Source organism: Hippopotamus amphibius, chromosome 1 (assembly GCF_030028045.1).
Source record: "Hippopotamus amphibius kiboko isolate mHipAmp2 chromosome 1, mHipAmp2.hap2, whole genome shotgun sequence".
In the NCBI taxonomy this organism is placed as follows: domain Eukaryota; kingdom Metazoa; phylum Chordata; class Mammalia; order Artiodactyla; family Hippopotamidae; genus Hippopotamus; species Hippopotamus amphibius.
This window is the reverse complement of record NC_080186.1, coordinates 108,874,010-108,891,922: the sequence shown is the minus strand read 5'-3', so window position 1 is coordinate 108,891,922 and position 17,913 is coordinate 108,874,010. Positions and strand designations below refer to the sequence as shown.

Below are 17,913 nucleotides of genomic sequence, written 5' to 3'. Positions count from 1 at the left end.
TTCCACAGCCAGATTCCAGGGGAACTGCCAGGCTGCAGAGGCTGATGGCATAGGCCTGGTCAGACTCCAGGTTGGTGCACCTCAAGGGCTAGTATTAACTATGCAGTTATAGGATGCCAGCAACACTTTGATTTGAGGGTATTGCATCATTACATTTTTTAAAAAATTTATAACATTACTTGTTAGAACAGTTTTAGGTTTACAGACAAATTGAGCAGATAGAGAGTTCTCACATATGCTCTGTTCTCTCTCACACAATTTCTTCTATTATTGGTATCTTGCATTGTTGTAGTACAGGCACCGGGGAGATCCCATGATCAGGAAGATGGTTTTCCAAAAAAAAAAAAGGCTTATCCATTGCACTCCGGATGTACTGAGCCCTTTGATTTCTCCAAATTTAGGAAACTCGACTGCACAATTTGTGGTAATGGGGGACAGTGTTTGCACACTCTCCTGACAGGTAATGGTTAATAACAGACCATTGTAAATATATTCAGTAGTTTGGGCAAATTCTTGGGGAGCATTTCCTAGATACATTTTCCTGGAAGATAAACCTTCCTACTCCCCTTCTAAGTTTGTTTTGGGGAAAAATGCTGTATTCCTTTCCAGGGCCAGACTGAATTGACAACCATCATAGTTGATGAGGATTAAGGCCCTAATCAGCCAATGAAGAACACTTTATTTCAGACCAGTCCCATTCCCCATTTTCTGCTGGAAAGAAAGTGGACCAGCTTATTCCTTTACTGCAGAACCACCACCAGAGGTCTTAAACTCAGGGAGACCTGTGTGGCCAGGTGACTGCCTCTTGCAGCCCCGGGAGGACAGATATTTCTAATACCTCACCTAGCTTTCCCATCTTTCTTTTCTTTTGTATAACTGGCATGGCAATACACCCAAGAAACAGTAGTATCTAGCGCTGTGTCCCCTGCTTAGCAAATAAGGCACAGGGTCATTTTATACCACCAAGAGGAGGAAGATCCTGTGAGTGGAGGACTTTGTGGGGTCTCTTTTGGAGCAACCGATGAGGTTCCTGAGAGAGGGTCTGGGAATCTCTGCCCCTCTTTCAGTGCCTGGGTTGTAGCCCACCAATTTGAAATGTTTGGTGTCTCTCCCTGGTTCCTCAGGGAACATAAGTCAGCCTGGAAGCAGTGTTTCCTAAGAGATACTCCACGGAAACCCCAAAGCTGGAACTTTCCATTGGGCCACTTTGTAGTCACGTTCACCCTTCCTTTGAAGGACCTTTTGGAGAATAGGAATAATCAAGGGTGACATGCTTTTCAAGAGGCATCTCCACTCACAAAGGACTGGTTTTCACCACAGACCTCAAGGGAACATTCCCTCAGCCTTTGGGCAAGGGGCTATGGGGTTTGCAATCCCCAACATAGAGTCAGGCCAGCATTGTCCTTAAAACGGGTATGGTGCTTTTAAAATACACTTTTTGTTTTTGGTCGTAGAGTTGGTATACATTATTATATAATTTACACATGTACAATATAGTGATTTACAACTTAAAGGTTATATTCCATTTATATGTATTATAACCTATTGAGTATCTTCCCGGTGTTGAATAATATACCCTTGTAGCTTATTTTATTCATAATAGTTTGTACCTCTTCATCCCGATCCCTAGGTTGCCCCTCCCTGTCCCCGCTCCCCTCTGGTAACCGCTAGTTTGTTCTCTATGTCTGTGAGTCTGTTTCTGTTTAGTTTTATTCACTAGTTTGTGGTATTCTTGAGGATTCCACATATAAGTGATGTCTGACTTATTACACTTGGCACAGTACTCTTCAAGTCCATCCATACTGTTGCAAATGGCAAAACTTCATTGATTTTTTTAAGACTGAGAAGTATTCCATTTACTACATATACCTCATATTCTGTATCCATTCATCTGTTGATGGACACATAGATTGCCTCCCTATCTTGACAATTCTAAATAACCCTGCTATGAAAACCGGGGTGCATGTATCTTTTCAAATTAGTGTTTTGGGGTTTTTTTGGATGCATACCCAGCACTGGAATTGTTGGGTTATGTGATAATTCTGTGCCCACTAACCATGTGTCAAGGTTCCCTTTTCTCCCCATCCTGGCCAGTGTTTGTTATTTGTGTTCTTTTTGATGATAGCCATTCTGATAGGTGTGAGGTGACATCACACTGTGATTTTGATTTGCATTTCCCTGATGATAGTTGATGTTGAGCTTTTTTCCTGTTGGCCATCTGTATGTCCTCTTTGGGAAAACGTCTGCTCAGGTTTTCTGCCCATTTGTTAATTGGGTTGTTTGGGGTTTGTTGATGTTGAGTCCTACAAACTGTTTATATATTTGGATATTAGCTCCTTATCAGTCAAGTTTAAGGGTTTTCCTTCGTTCACAGTCTTACCCTGGTTGTGACTGTGCTTTTTATTTTGGAAAAGTTTCTTTTCAGGATCTTGATAGATATTTTCCAACTGTGATTTTATAAAGGGGGTGCCACACGAATACACACTAACAGAAACTGGATTTACTCTCCCACTTGAAACAGCAAAAGAAAGCAACAACAATAAGCTGGACAAAATAGATGAGACAGAGATTTTCAAAAGACTGGCCAACAGGCAGTAAAGGTCAGTGAGTGATCCTGAGAGATGAGAAACAAGCAGATGAGCCTACATTTGCTCCAGTTTACCACCTGGAGAGAGTTTCCAAGCAAGGCAGGGGAGAGGAAACTGAAAACAAGCCAGTGGACTTCATTGAGTTGAGGACACTGAGCTGAGTCATTGCACCTCATCCTCATCTTCCCTTTCAGCAGGTGGAACCTATTGGTGTCTGCTCTTGTTATTCTACCTACAGAGAGATACCTAGGCTGAGCTGGGAACAGTCATCTTCACACTTTCTTCAGTAAGGAATGTGTACCCTCATTCATATCCCACAGTAGAATTAGCACAGTGCTTTACCCACAGGGGCTTTGTAAATGCATTCGTGGAACTCAGCTAATTTAGGATCCAAGTCATCTAGATGAGCAGAGATATTATATTTTGTACAACATGATGGGATAGAGGAGTGACTCAAGGTGTGTTAGATTATTCTGTTTCTAAGAGCACTAAAGAGATATCAGGCACGTGAAAGCCAGGATTTTACTGCTAGACCCCACTACATTCTCACTGCAAACTTGGAAGTTGCTTTACTCCTTTACTTTGCTTACTGGATCTGAAATGTAAGGGTAAAGCACCAAGTTCTAAAATTCTAGGAATATGACCAACATTTAAATTGTCTTTGAAATGGGGAGAGAATTTGAAGTCTAGAAGGCATTGCCTTTTGTAAGAGAAGACAGATAGTCCCTGATTGTTATGACATGATGAAACTATAAGACTTATTCAATTTGTCTGTTCCTTTCTCCTACTGACCAGGACATAGACAGTAGAGACAGACATCAGCAGTTTCCTCTGGAAACGTTGGCAGTGTTGGCTACTTTGAGCCAACATAGATTGCAGATGTTAGTTGTATCATGAGAGGATGAAATCTGGCTGAGAGCCACAGTTGTTGGACCTGGATTGGTCACCAGCTGTTGATAAAGAAAGAAGGGTGGCCAGGAGAAACACTGAGGTCATCCCTAGGCAGCACGGGTCACTTCCTCCAGTGAATCCACCCCCATTACACTTCTCATGACTTTTTGGTCGCTGGACTGAGAGCTCCAGGAAAGTTGGAATACCCTTTTAATCATCTCTGTGTTCATGTCTCCTGGCACCGAATCAAGCTGCGAGTAGGGTCTCAGTGACATTTGTTCACTGATTGAATAAAAGTGGTTACAAATCTTCCACCTTTTCAACTACATTCCTTCCCAAATGTGCTCTCAGAGATACTCTGCTTTCTCCCAAGATGTAGCAAATCCCCTTCCTTAAGGACGTGCCTGCCCTACATTATCCACGCCCTTTGATCCAGACCTCTGGTGACTCTGAGGAAGACTCACCTCTCCGCAGTGATTCCTCTCAGGGGTTCACTGTCATTAGGAAGAGATGTCCTTGGCCTCCCCTCCCATCCTCTGGTCTGCCACAACACCCTAATTGAGAAGAGCCCCACACTTTGTTGAAAGTATCCACTTGGATTCTTCTTCCCACTGCTTTGATGTCCTCAGGTAAATCTTACTGATAGCTGAACTCCAAGTTGTTCACAAAGCATGAGGAAAAATAAACCCTCACAAATACTTAAGAAATACTGGGTGTAAAGTCTTTCCAAGTGTAAATGTGGAAGAATATTACTAGTACCTCTGCTTCAGATGGAAGGGTCCCCTTACCCTGCCCGCTCCTGACCTCAGTGCAGAACTGGTGAAGGAAAGAATGGACATCTCCATCCCTTCTCCAAACATTCTTTCTCCCGCTAAGCTCATGCTTACTTGGGGCATCCACTAGGGGGGCAGCTGCGGGTGCAAACAGCAGGGTCCAGCACAGAGCCTCAGGGGCTCCTCCTCCTCCTTTTGGAATTGGTGCTCCCAGCAGTGCAAACGAACCCTGATCCATGCTGTGGATCTCCTCGGCAGGTGCACAGGTTCACTGTGGAGTAAGTTACTCTCTCAGTCCTCCCTGCTCAGCTCAGGCTGCTCCTTGAGGACATGGATAATGCTGTGTGCACTCTTCACTTTCCCTTGATTCTTGTGAACTCAGCTTGTCCTTCTTTTCATCTCTGCTGGCAGCCAACTGCTCTACCATTTCTTTACCCTTCTTTGTGTTATTCTCATTCTTCCAAGCTGCTGATTTTCTTTCTTCCATCTCCTCTATCATTTATGTCTTTTCAGGGTTTGGGCTTGGCTTAGGCTCCTGCATGAGACACACAGAGAAGATACCAAGGTCTGCTCTTGGCTGCAGTTCCCAGGTCCCATTTAATATGCATCTCAGTCTCTTATGCATTCAGAGAAATGTGAACTGAAAGGGACTTTGGAGGACTTGAATAACAACTTTTTTTTACTGATAAAGAAACTGATTCCCAAAGAGAACAGGAGATTTTCAAAACCCTGGGAACAACTTAGTGACGGTAGAACCATCACACAGGTTTGGACACAGGCTACGCTGTCCGAAGCGTACAACACACTGTCCAGGAACCTACAGCTGAAATTCAGAGGACATTGTGTCAAACATCAGTATTTCTACTGGTAAAATAAAGTCTGATTATTTATACTCAGTCAATTTTCAATCCCTGCTGACAAAATGGGAGCAAGGAACATGTGTATGAAATACACCACGGTCATCCTTAAAAAATATATATGTGATTCTCTGTAAAACACCTGGCTCTGGTGCTAGAGGTCATCTTCCTGAGAGCAGGTGCTCTGTGTGCCTTGTTCACCCCTCCTCCCCAGTGCCTGCTCCAGAGCCTGCCAGGTAGAACATTCGGTAAATATTTGTCAAGCAGATAAATATAGGTAACAAGGAGAAACTAACTTTTACTGATGTGTTCTAGTGCTACCATATTTCCAGTCAGATCCTATCCCAGGACTGTGCTAAAGCAATGACAGCACAGCCCTCGGAATAGCAGTCCAAGATGCAAATACCAGCTCCACTGCGTACCAAGTTTGCTTTACATGGTGATTTCATTACCGTCTTTGAGCATATGGTTCTCATGTATAATGGAGAAGAACGTATAATGTAAAACATAGAAAGTAGCATTAACCTTGGATGAGTAACTATGATATCATGTGACTGACAGGCTCCAATACCTGGGCCCTAGCTGCACAGCTAAAGAACACCTACATCAGGGTCATTGTGCTGCTGCTTAAACATCTCTGAGGATGAGGCCCAAGAAACTGCATTTCACACAAAAAATCCAAGAATTTTCATGAAAGGAAGAAGGCACACCTTTAAACAAGCACTTTAGAATGGAGACCCCAAAAGCCTAGTGGCAACAAGAATGACCCAGTGGGATCAAATCAAGTCCATTGCCCAAGGTGCTCTGCTAAGGGGAAATGTCTTCTTTTCCAGGAAGGGAACCCACCTGAGGTGGAACACAAAGAGGACCCTACTTCTTCATTCGGGGCTTTTAGTGCCTCCATTGTCTTTTAGATTTTCTCCCCTGCTCTAATCTCTGGGGATCTCAGCCCTCATATGGGTCATGTTTTATGAAGACCTCTGTTATTTTATTCTCCTCTTGGAGAAGGACATGGCAGAGATCAGTTCTGAGCCTCCACATTCCAGGCTATCTCCTAAGCCTCCTTCTTTCAGGTGAGCTGCAAGAAATTGTGGAGAATAGAATTCAGGTCAATAAAGAGGATCCCAGAGGAACACGAGACCACGAGGGCAGCCCCTCATGGGAGATGGTCACACCACGACATGGTCAATATCAGCCCTATTCAGGTGGGGAGGACATACTGGCCAATTGTGTGGGCAGAGGACCCAGCTACATCTTTCCAAACTTCTGATCAACAAATTCTGAGATAACAAAAATGGATTGTTTTAAACTATTGTTTTTGTAACCTGTTAATAGGCAGAAATAGGGAACTAATTCAGATGCTTATCTCTACTTACCTGATTTTCTAACTTTTCAGAAAAAACTGTATGCTAAACTTGTATGCAAAAAAAAAAAATCAATCACAGTAAAAATCTTGTGCTCACCTTCATGTGGCTGTTTCCAAGCCCTTGTAACATGAAGGACACTATGAAGGGCATTTCTGGTGGTAGAGGAATGTGTCATTAATGTTACCAAACAACCTGGAAAAGAATAAAGAGGGTACAACACTTAACTCCACATAATATTACCCAAGAATTTATCACATATCTCTGTGTCCTATGGCAGATCTGTTTTCAGATCCTTGTTTTCCTGGGCTCTCCAGACAAAGCTTATGCGAAGTATCAGTTACCAGCATAGGCGAACCAATTCCAGGAGAACAATACATCAGCCACTGTTATTAAGTTCCCCAAACAAAGTCCTTTGAATGCAGTCTCTCCTTTTGTTTTGACTACAAATGAAGAAAAGATCTAATAAAGTCCTATTCAAATGAAAATGTAAACTTAAATATCTGTTTTCTAATTTTTATTTTGCTCAGGCTCAATCATGGAGATTCACTCCTCAGGATGAGTGAGTTCCCAACTGGCAGCAGCCTGGGCTGTCTGTGAAGGGAAGTCAAGTTAACACAACCTCATATCTCTTCTGTGAATCAATCCCTCACCCTCAACATCGCGAACAATACGTGAACCCAACAGGCAAGAGCATCCACCAAGCAGCATTGATATGTTTGCACTTTACTTGGCTCAGCTTATCTGAGAGAACAGAGCAGTCATAAAGTGGAAGAGAACACAGAAAAGTCAAAATATCAGCTTTTCCAGGATGTCAGTTAAACCAATGAGTGTAAACTCACTTGAAGACATCTCTCAATAAGGGGTTAATTGTTGGCAAAATAAATGGCATGTACAGAGCTATCCAGTGTTGAACACAGAGTGGCAAAAAGACTTTTCTCATAAATGATTGAGAATATGAATTTGTAAAGCTTCTTTGCAAGGCAGTAGGGCAGGATTAGCAAAATGAGATACATGTGTACAAACCATTTCTAAGCTGAGAAATTCCTTTTACAAGAATAGCTACTAGAAAAACCCTTACACCAGCAATAATGGGGATATAGTTGGCACTGTAGCCTGCTGGTTGCGCATCCATGGACTCAAACAAACAACGACCGACAATATTTTTAACAGTTCAAACTCTTAGTTAAAGTCACTCTGATACCCTGTCAGGTTTGCATCTACAGCTTGAGGACCAGAGTGCTTGCTTTTTTTGTTCTCTCTTTTAGGGATTTCCAGTGAGAAAGAAAAAATGCCAGCGTCTGCTGCCCTGAACTAATCTTACACTCACAGCCTGACTGATTTGTTTTCATGTTGGAAGTAAACAATCTCAGATACAGAATATCAGCCTCACACAAGAGTATTCTGAGACTGAAAATCAAGCAAAACAAGTCTACCTCATAAACATTTCCAGGCACAGACAAAAACAAGGTCACCGTGGAACCTACAAAATCCCAAACCTCCTCTTCTTTTCATAACAAAATGACTGTTACTTCCTTACTTCAATCATAAATTGCCAGTGCTAACAGTACTCAATATGGAACATCCCCTACGTCCTCCCATCCTCCCCCATATCACCCAACCAAAGCCCAAATCTTATAATAGACTCTTTCTAACATCCTCTTACCCTGAAGTGTGTTCTTTCTGGCTACAAGGAATAAAAAACAAACAACAAACGAAGAACAGAAAAGAACCCCCCAAACCAAGTTGTTCAATGAGAGACGTATTCTCGCTCTTTGGCTTCAGGGAATCGGTACCAGCTGTCCAGGAGTGAGCAGCTGCAGAAAACTCAGCCTCAGGAAAAAAGGTTATATTGTCAGTGAGCTTGGAATTCCAGAACTTGTTTTTACCCTTAAAAAAAATAATTCTTTTTACCAAGCCCTTTAGAAACTAACGTGAACCTTAGGAGTAGGGGCAGTATTTTCCTGTATCTGATTGAAAGGGAGAGGGTGAGGATCAGGATCAGAGAAGTAGTGCACAGAGAATGTGCAGCACAAAGAGAGCTCCAAAACACCTGGGATCAGTGACAGAACACTATCTGTTGGGCTCAAACCATCAACCATTCAAGTAACAGGTAAACGAGCTCATGGGTTACCCAGGGAAAGAGAGTCATCTTCTAACCTACATCCTATTCATGGTTTGTGAGTCTGGAACATGGGCAGTTCCCCTGATCTGTGTGTCACTCTAACTCTGCTGGGATTGGCTAGGCTGGTGGTTTCACAAGGGTGACAATGGCCACAACGTCCAGCTGTCCCTCTAAGCATTCATGACTAAGTAAAGGAAGGAGCAAGCAGATTGTTTTTCTGCACTGGGGCTCCACCTGCATCACAACCCCCATGCAAACTGAGGAGTGAATTTAGGGTGTGAGGAAGCTCAAGAGTACATTCTATGGCAGGAAAACAATAGTTGGCCAAATTCTTCCTAAACTTCAGCAATTGAAACCTAATCAAAGTTAAGTGACTTGCTTAAAGTCACATTGCAATGATTTATTTGAAGTGCTATTAAAATAGCCTAAACCCCATAGACCATATATTAAAGCAATTAAGCACCAAGCTTATTCAAAACCTCTGGAGCCCTAGGCAGAACTTGCTCAGTGCAGAAAGCTACTTTTCGGAGTGATGATTTATTTTTTAGTTTTTGTCTCATGGAAATCATTTTCTGAATGATTCAACTAAAGTAGTATCTGTTCTTTATAAAAATGTTACCATGAATAGAATAATCCGCAATTCTTTTTTTTTTAAACTCTTTATTGAAATATATTTGCTTTACACTCTTGTGCCCATCTCTGAGGTGCACCAAAGTGAATCATCTGCATCTACACACATATCCCCATATCCCCTCCCTCCCGCGACTCCCCCCCACCCTCCCCGTCCTGGCCCTCCAAAGCATCTCCCATGAAGTTGATCTCCTTTTGTTATACAGCAACTTCCCACTAGCTATCTGTTTTACAGCTGGTAGTGTAAATATGTCTATGAAAAAATCTGAGATGGCTTGTTTGGAACAAACAGTGCTATTCAACTCCATTGATCCACAGAGAAACAGGAGTCTCTTCCTGCACTTAAACAAACTATACATACCATCTCTGTCTCTCAAATCATGTAATAATGCAGAGACCTTCAAGGTACAGGATAAAGTGACTGAAGTTGATGACAGTGACCACAAGGTATCAGGGAAAGATGGCCTTGGGATTTTGGAGCTGCTCATGGTACCTGCAAAAGAACAGTAGTGATTTTGGAAGACACTCTAGCAAAATACGTGGTTATAAAGGCCATTGAATGTTTAATCCATGATTTGCCAATCAATTTGTACACTGATTAGCCTGGTTTGACTTTGGCCAACAGTGACTTTTAACAAAGTTAAAACTGTGATATTTAAAAAGGTCAGTGAATGGTATATGATCACATCCACTTGAAATGGAGATAACATGAAAAACACAAAAAATCGTAAATCTTGCCCAGTGTCGAGTTTTACTCACATTTTCAAGGAGGAAGTTAATTGTGAAGGATGAACAAAGCAACAGAACATCTGAGGTCACCAGCACTGACTGCAAGGATCTTCTTCCCACATTAGCACATGCTCTGGCCCAGCCTCAACACACGTGGTCTCTAAGTGATGTATGAGGTCATCAGTTACACAGAATGCAGCTCTTGGGGTCATCTCCTATGCTGACACTTACTTAATCAATGTGACAGTCTCCAGGGAACTAGTCCACTTAAATCCCGGGATTCTAGGTTTGATCCCCTAAAGAGTTCAACACAGACTAGATACATCCCACTGAAAGTATTCCATAGGTAAATAGTCTCCCAATAGTAACCAGCATTAATGCATTTGCCAGGAGATTCCTCGCTAACTATTTACAAGGGAAGTTGACCAGGATATTTTTCTTTCTTTCCAGGCCATCCCCCACTGAAAGGAAATGATAGCAACTAGAAGAAATACTGTTTCCCTTCTATCCCTAAACTGTCTAGGTGGAGATTTTAGGCACAGTTTATACATCAGTAGGGATTTACTTGTCTTTCTTTGAGAGAAGGTACAGTGGTTTCTCCCAGCATCTCTGATTAGTCAGTGCCATATTTCAGAGAGAGAGCTAGACATGTTTTTCTTCACAATAGCATGATCACACTCCTCTCTGGAATCCTAACTCACTTATGAGCATGCCTGCTTTTTGCTATGCTTTCCCCATTTGCATTATGCACTATTTGACCTACATCTTCCCCCAGTGATGGAGCCAGCTCAGATGTAGTGCTTAACCTAGAGGTGGGGCCAAGGAGAAGCAAACACATGGCTATCTTGGGGCTGCATTCAAAGTTAGCCACAATTTGGCTACTTGCTGGTATAAACCCGGCTACAGTACCATTAGGAACATGCACTGCCGAATGTAATGGCAGATTTTGTGTGTTTTGTATTGATATCAACTTTCTTGGTACAAATGTATTTAGACTTATGCATGAGACCATGGCCTCAGAAAAAATGAAAGAAAAACTGCATGAAGCGTGGAAGATGTTGTTATCTGCGTTATACTGAGTTGTATAATTGCACTCTCCTGTAGCCTCCCCACATCTGATAATGAACTCAGGTTCAGCTGTTTGCTGCTCAAAAGCCAGTACTGGAAAGACAAGTGTTGGTAGGAAAGGGAAGGTTGCTTTATTCAGGAGGCCAGCAACATGAGGAGAAGGCAGACTTGTGTCCATAAGCCAATTCCCCAACTGCCAATCAGTGGGCAAGAGCTTTTAAAGGGCAGTTTCACGAGTGTATAGGTTGAGGGAGGGGGCTTTGTGCAGAACAGGACAGTTGGCTCTGACAGTCAACTTGAAATTGTTCCTGCGGTGGCCTGATGAGTGTCACCTTGATTGTTTGAAGTACGGTTAATCTTCAGGTCCAGAGTTGCTTTGTTGCCATTCCTTTGAGGTGAGTTCTCAGAATTGTGTAGGATGGAGCAGCTTATGTCATGGTTACAGTCTGGTCACCTTGTAGTTAACTTGTATCACCTGGTGGGGTTTTCAGTATCTGCAAAACAGCTCAAAGGATATGGCTTAGAATATCACGTATTGCCCTTGAGGAGGACCTAAAGGTCCTTCACTTTGGTTAATGGCTAATTATTATTTTGTCTTGTTTGACTATTTTCCTTTGCTTCTGCATTCTCTCATTTTTCTGATTAACTTTATCCTTCAGCTAAAATTTTTCTATAGTCAGGAGTCAGACAGAGGACATGGGTGTTGGGGAGGGTGTTGTCCTGTGAAGGCCGCATGAGGTCATGCTCAGTTACATTTCTTCCTGCAGAACCTAGAACATTTTTCAGTGGAGTCCCCACTTTACTTTCCAGCAAATTCAATCTGAGGACACAAGAATTTATACTATTAACCGACACTTTCAACCTGTTCCCATAACCTGTGTTGCATACCACGTTTCAATTGCCCATTCCTATTTTCAGTGAGACCACTACAGTGAGGGCGGTAAGGAATGTGGTCTGTCTACGGAATATTGTATTTCTTTGTCTATTTCTGCACTCAGCATATCAACTTCTGTCTGCTAGTGTACCGTTGACCACACATGACAAACCCAGGAATCTTCAAATTGTAGGGTCTCTGGGTTGAGCTTGGGAAATGCCAGCCAATGCTTAGGATTCTCTCAGAGCTGAGAATGGCTCTTGATCTGGCTCTTGATCCCCTATCCTTTCCCTAGACGGAGTAACTCCAGATTCCTGATCCACACACCTTATGATAGCCAAGGTAACACACACACGCACATACACAAACACAAACATACATGCACACAAATGCACACACCCCACTGTTTTCATGTTGGCAATAACGTTTACGAAAGTGCAAAATGTGTTCCATCTGCTGTGATCCCTCCAGGTATATGTTCACTGAGTTCGTGCTGTGCAAGTCCTCCTTCCCATCCACCCAGTAGGAGACCTTCTAGAAGCCCAACCCAGATCACCTGGATCCCTTTGATCCTTCCTGTGTAACCCTCTCCTGCTTTTGGTCTATTTTGTGACAACGGCCTCCTCTGAGTAGGACAGTCCTCTGACTCATAGAGCTACCTTGTTCCCAGTCCCAGAGAATGGGAAGTACATGGAGTGTATGAGCACCAGAACCCATTTATTTGACCTCTCCCTAGGCACTTAGCCACTCAGTAAAGGGTGCAGGAATATGAAATCTCAGTGTCCTGGCCTGGGGGAGATTAACTCTTAAAGGTAACTTACCTCCAAGATCTCTTGCCGTCATAGGGCACTTTGCTTGAAATGACACCACATACAGCAATTAACTCAAAATGGACCACAGACATAAATGTAAGAGCTAAAAGAAAACTTCAAGAGGACACATAGGAGAAAAATCACTGTGCATTTAGGTTAAGCAAAGAGTTCTAAGATACTACAGCAAACGTGTTATATAGAAGAGAACTTTCAAGAAAATTGAGAACTTTGCCTCAAAAGACAGCATTAAGAAAATGAAAGGACAAACCACAGACTAGGAGAAAATATATGCATATCAAATTGCCAATGAAGGAATTGTATTTACAATTGCTAGAGAACTATTTCAACTCAATAGAAAGATGCGACACAATTTTTCAAATCAGCCAAAGACTTGAATAGACATTTTCCCCAAGAAGACAAATACATGGGTCATAATCTTAAGAAAAGGTGCTCAATGTCAGTGTCCATTGGGAAAATGCACATTAAAACAACAAGATATCACTTTTCCCCGACTAGGATGGCTATGTTTAAGTAGGATAGACCATAGCAAGTGCTTGTGAGAAGGTGGAGAAACTGAACCTTCAGATGTTGCTGGTCAGAATATAAAAATGATACAGCCACTTTGGAAACCAGTTTGACAGTTTCTCAAAAGTTAAGCATAAGCTTACCATAAACCCAGCAATTCCACTTCTTTATATCTATTGAAGAGAAATGAAACATAGGTGCAGATTGTTCAATGTATTTATAGCAGCATTATTTATAATAGCAAAACCAAAAGAAAAACACCCACAAAATCAAAAAACAGGAAATACTGAAATGCGCATCAACTAGTGAATGGCACCTGAAATGTGCTATATTTACACAGTGGAATTCTACTCAGTAATAAAAAGCAAAGAAACTCAAGCCAGAGCATGGATAAACCTCAGAAACATTGTGCTAAGTGAAAGACGCCAGTCACAAAGCACTACATATTGATTTATTCCATTTATCTGAAATGTCCAGAAAAGAAACTTATGGAGGCAGAAAGCAGATTAATATTGCTTGGGGCTTGAGGGAGGGTTGTCTGATGCAGGGCCGGAGGGAATCGAAAGCAGTGTTCTGAACCTGGATTATGGTACCTGGGGTGGGGCAATAAAGGAAAAAAGAAAGCGACAGTCTCAAATGAAAGGGTGGAGGCGTCTGAGATCGGTCCGTGAATACTGCGCGTTGCGGTGCCGTGGCAGGTGGTGCACAGAGCCTGATTGCCGACATCCCAGCTTAAGTAAGAGATTCCCCCCACCCGTGTGCATGTCCCTTTATCCTCTGGCAGGTGCCCTGGAATGTACAAGGCAGATGAGTTAGTGAGGGGCATCCCTCCATGGAGTGGTGCCAAGACACAGGGGCACCAGGGTTAAAAACCGGGAGGAAGGAGCGTGCTGGGGATCAGCTGGGCTGGGTGGAGATTCCTGAAGAGGGGCACTGGGGAGGAACTGAAAGGGCGATTGGGCAGACACGGAAAAGCGGCAGCTGAGACCTCCTTCGATTCTAGGCCGAAGCTCGTCCCTGGGTGGGCTCGAACCACCAACCTTTCGGTTAACAGCCGAACGCGCTAACCGATTGCGCCACAGAGACATAGGGCTGCGAGATCTTGCTGTAACATTCTGGAAACAATGTATTTCCCTTCCCTTCCAGGCCCAGCGGAAAACAGAGTAGAATGCCTCTATCTTGTCCAACCTCGCTGGCGCCAGAGACACTGAGTCTTGTCACTCGGGAACGTCAGGCCTTAGACACCGAGACCGAATCAGCTGCGGGCTCCGACGAAGCAACGCCGGGCCCATGACCATCCTCGCCTGCTCCTGGCCTCCTTAAAAGCAGCCCCTCTACGCAGCACGACTGCAGGCTCTCTCGGGCCAAAGTCTCCCGTTTCCCACTAGTGATCGGCCTCACTCGTCGCGCTGACCGCAAGTCCCCCCTCACCCCACCCAACCTCCAGGTCCGGTGGTCGTGTGGGGGAAAGGACAGCAATCGGCTGTGTCCCCACCGTGCTGCCTCCTCTTGGCGCTTCCAGAGAAGGACTCCATGAGGCACGACCTGGAATTTGCGCACCAGGAAGCCCCTTGCCCGGAGCAGGGCCTGGCGTCCAGCTGGTGCCCAATAAATGTCTGGCTGAGGATGCATTCCGCCGCAGGGGCCGGAGGTGGTGGGTCCACCGAGAATTCTTATGCCACCTCTAAGTTTTTCGTCCTAGAGGAACCTAGATTTTTCCAATCGGCTGCTCTTCAAAACCTTTCTTCTGGCAGCTGATTTAGAACCAGGTAAAAGTTCTAGAAAGTCCAAGAGGGCACCACCTGGACCAGCTCTGAGCTCCCATCCAAGATGGTGCAGTGGCCTCAGCCTGTGGGTGCAGGTGTCATGTCTGAGAGGGGTGAAGGAGGAAAGCTGCTAAGGTGAGAGACGGTTGGGGTAGGCAACCTCAAGTATGATGGAGAAAGGGAGAGAGAGAGGGAGAGAGATCTGTGGAAGCTGTCTTTCCATTTCCTTAGGTATGCTTTCATCACTTGCAACTATGTTTTGTGGGTTTCAGTGTGCAAGTTTCACCTCCTTGTATATGTTAATTCAATTCATAAATATTATATTCTTTTGGGTGCTATCTTGTTGCAGAAATCGAATCGGTCTGTCGAGAAACCAAGCACCACACTCGGAGAGTTGGAGAACTCAGGTTTATTAAGCCGGCGGCCCCCTTAGCATTTTGGTTGATTGGTTACCTGCTTACTATAGGTTGTGGGCAGTTACAGAGCGGGAGTTGTTATGGGTCCCTCGCAGAGGGTTTCCAAACAGAAACTTGCAGGAGCAAGAGCAGAACATTCCATATTTATCAGAACATCTTAAGGTTACAGTTGATTGCTAGGTCATCTGTTCTTATCTTGGTTGCAGCAAGCAGATTTTACAAAAGCAGAGCAAGCATGAAGTTATTTCTAGCTGATTCCAAACTTCTAATTTTCCTCTTCAATCTTAAATCGAATTGTTTTCTTAATTTCTTTTTCAGATTGTTCACTTCTAATGTATAGATATACAACTGATTTTTGCCTATCTGTACTCTGCCACTATACAGAATTCGTTTGTTGACTGGTAGCCTTGTGTTGTGTGGGTTATTGCGGATTTTTCTATGTATAAGAGCTAGCCATTCACAAAGACGACGACAGACAGGAGAGGTTCCTTGTTTGGGTGGCTGCAGCCCCTGAGCCTTGCTTGTATCAGCCTGCACAGCCTAAGCCAGGGAAATCAAAATCTGCCTGAGCCCTTGTTCTTTGCAAGCCAAAATCCAATCGGCAGGAACAGAGCGACCCCTCGAGGCCCCTGCAGGGGGCGCTCGGCCCCATGAGGCCAGAAAAGGGTAGATTCTGACCAATCCAGCCAAGTCCCCAGTTAGACAGAAGAGAAGTTTGTTCCTGGAGCCCCAGGCACTCTTCTCAGCGCAGGGGGGACCTGGAGGGGATGCTGACTTCAGGCCTTGGGGGCCTCGGGCGAAGTCTGGGCCGCCTCAGAGCTTGAGTCCCCCGGTGAGGTGTGCGCCGAGTCCCCTCGCCCACCTGCTCTGTGGGCAGTAGGGGGCAAGCCACCAAGTCCAAAAGGTAGACCCACAGGCTATTGCCGGCGGTGATCAGGCACGGGAAGCCGGTTCTCTGTTAGGATTCGAATTCAGACCCAAGCAGCCAGGCTTCCATCACCGCACCAATCACACCGCGACCACTGTGCTCCACCGGGGGATCCACGGAGCGGTGGTCGGGTCGACGTTAGCACTGGAGGTAAGCAGATGGCTAGAGATGAACCAGTCTCTCTCCCTCTCTCCCTCATACTCCAGGTTGCCTACCCCAACCGTCTTTCTACTTTGAAGCTTTCCTCCTTCATCCCTCTCAGACATGACACCTGCACCCGCAGGCTGAGGCCGCCTCACTGTCTTGGATGGGGAGCTCAGAGCCGGTTCAAGTGGTGCCCTCTTGGACTTTATAGAACTTTTTTACGTTCCTCTAGGACTAAAAACTTAGAGGTGGCATAAGAATTCTCGGTGGACCCACCACCTCCGGCCCCTGCGGCGGAATGCATCCTCAGCCAGACATTTATTGGGCACCTGCTGGATGCCAGGCCCTGCTCCGGGTGAGGGGCTGCCTGGGGCGCAAACTCCAGGTCGTGCCTCGTGGAGTCCTTCTCTGGAAGCGCCAAGAGGAGGCAGCGCGGTGGGGACACAGCCGGTTGTTGTCCTTTCTCCCACCCGTCCACTGGACCTGGGGGTGGGGTGGGGTGAGGGGGGACTCGCGGTGAGCGCGACGAGTAAGGCGGATCACGAGTGGGAAACCGGGGACTTTGGCCCGAGAGAGGCTGCAGTCGTCCCGCGGAGCGGGGGGCGGCCAGGAGCAGGGGAGGATGGTCGTGGGCCCGGCGTTGTTTCGTCGCAGCCCGCAGCTGACTCGGGCTCGGTGTCCACGGCCGGATGTTCCTGAGTGACGAGAGTCAATGCCTCTGGTGCCAGCAAGGTTGGACAAGATAGAGGCATTTGACTCTATTTTCCGCTGGGTTGGAAAGAACGGGGGAATGCATTCTGATTCCAGGATGTTACAACAAAACCCTGCAGCCTTTTGTCTCTGTGGCGCAATCAGGTAGCGAATTGGGCTGTTAACCAAAAGGTCGGTGGTTCGAGCCCACTGAGGGACGAACTTGGCTTGGCATCTGATTAGCGGGCCCTCAGCCGCCGCTTTTATGCGTCTGCCCTTGCAGTGCCTCCCCCGCTCCCCACTGCCTGAACTCTCCTGGAATCTCCACCCAGCGGATCCCCAGTACGCGCCTTCCTCCCGGTTTTTAACCCTGGTGCCCAGGTCTCTTGGCACCCCCTGGAGGGCTGCCCTTGCTAAGTCATCCGCCTTGTACATTCCAGGGCAGCTGCCAGAGGATGAAGGCACAGGCACACGGGTGGGGGGAATCTCTTACCCCAGCTCTGACGTCCGCAATCAGGCTCTGTGCACCACCTGCGCGGCACCCCCAAAGCGGAGTATTCACCGCCCGGTCTCAGGGCGCCTGCACCCTTTCATTTGGGACTGTGGCTTTCCACTCAAAGTGATCTGCAGAGTCAATGCAATTCCTATTCAAATCTGTTTCTTCTGAAGTTTGTTACCGAAAAACCCGAACCAACTCTTTGGCCAACCCAATATAACCGAGTCACTGCGTGGT

General features: G+C 45.2%; 2 non-coding genes across 2 annotated transcripts; one reads left to right on the top strand and one right to left on the bottom strand.

Annotated features, from left to right (window-relative positions):
* Nucleotides 1–288: 288 nt before the first annotated feature.
* On the top strand, nucleotides 289–456 carry LOC130842038 (U1 spliceosomal RNA). The gene has a single exon (XR_009050331.1). It is a non-coding gene; the product is annotated as a U1 spliceosomal RNA (small nuclear RNA).
* Nucleotides 457–14,248: 13,792 nt separating this feature from the next.
* Nucleotides 14,249–14,322, bottom strand: TRNAN-GUU (transfer RNA asparagine (anticodon GUU)). Its single transcript has one exon. It is a non-coding gene; the product is annotated as a tRNA-Asn (tRNA).
* Between the last annotated feature and the right edge of the window lie 3,591 nt (nucleotides 14,323–17,913).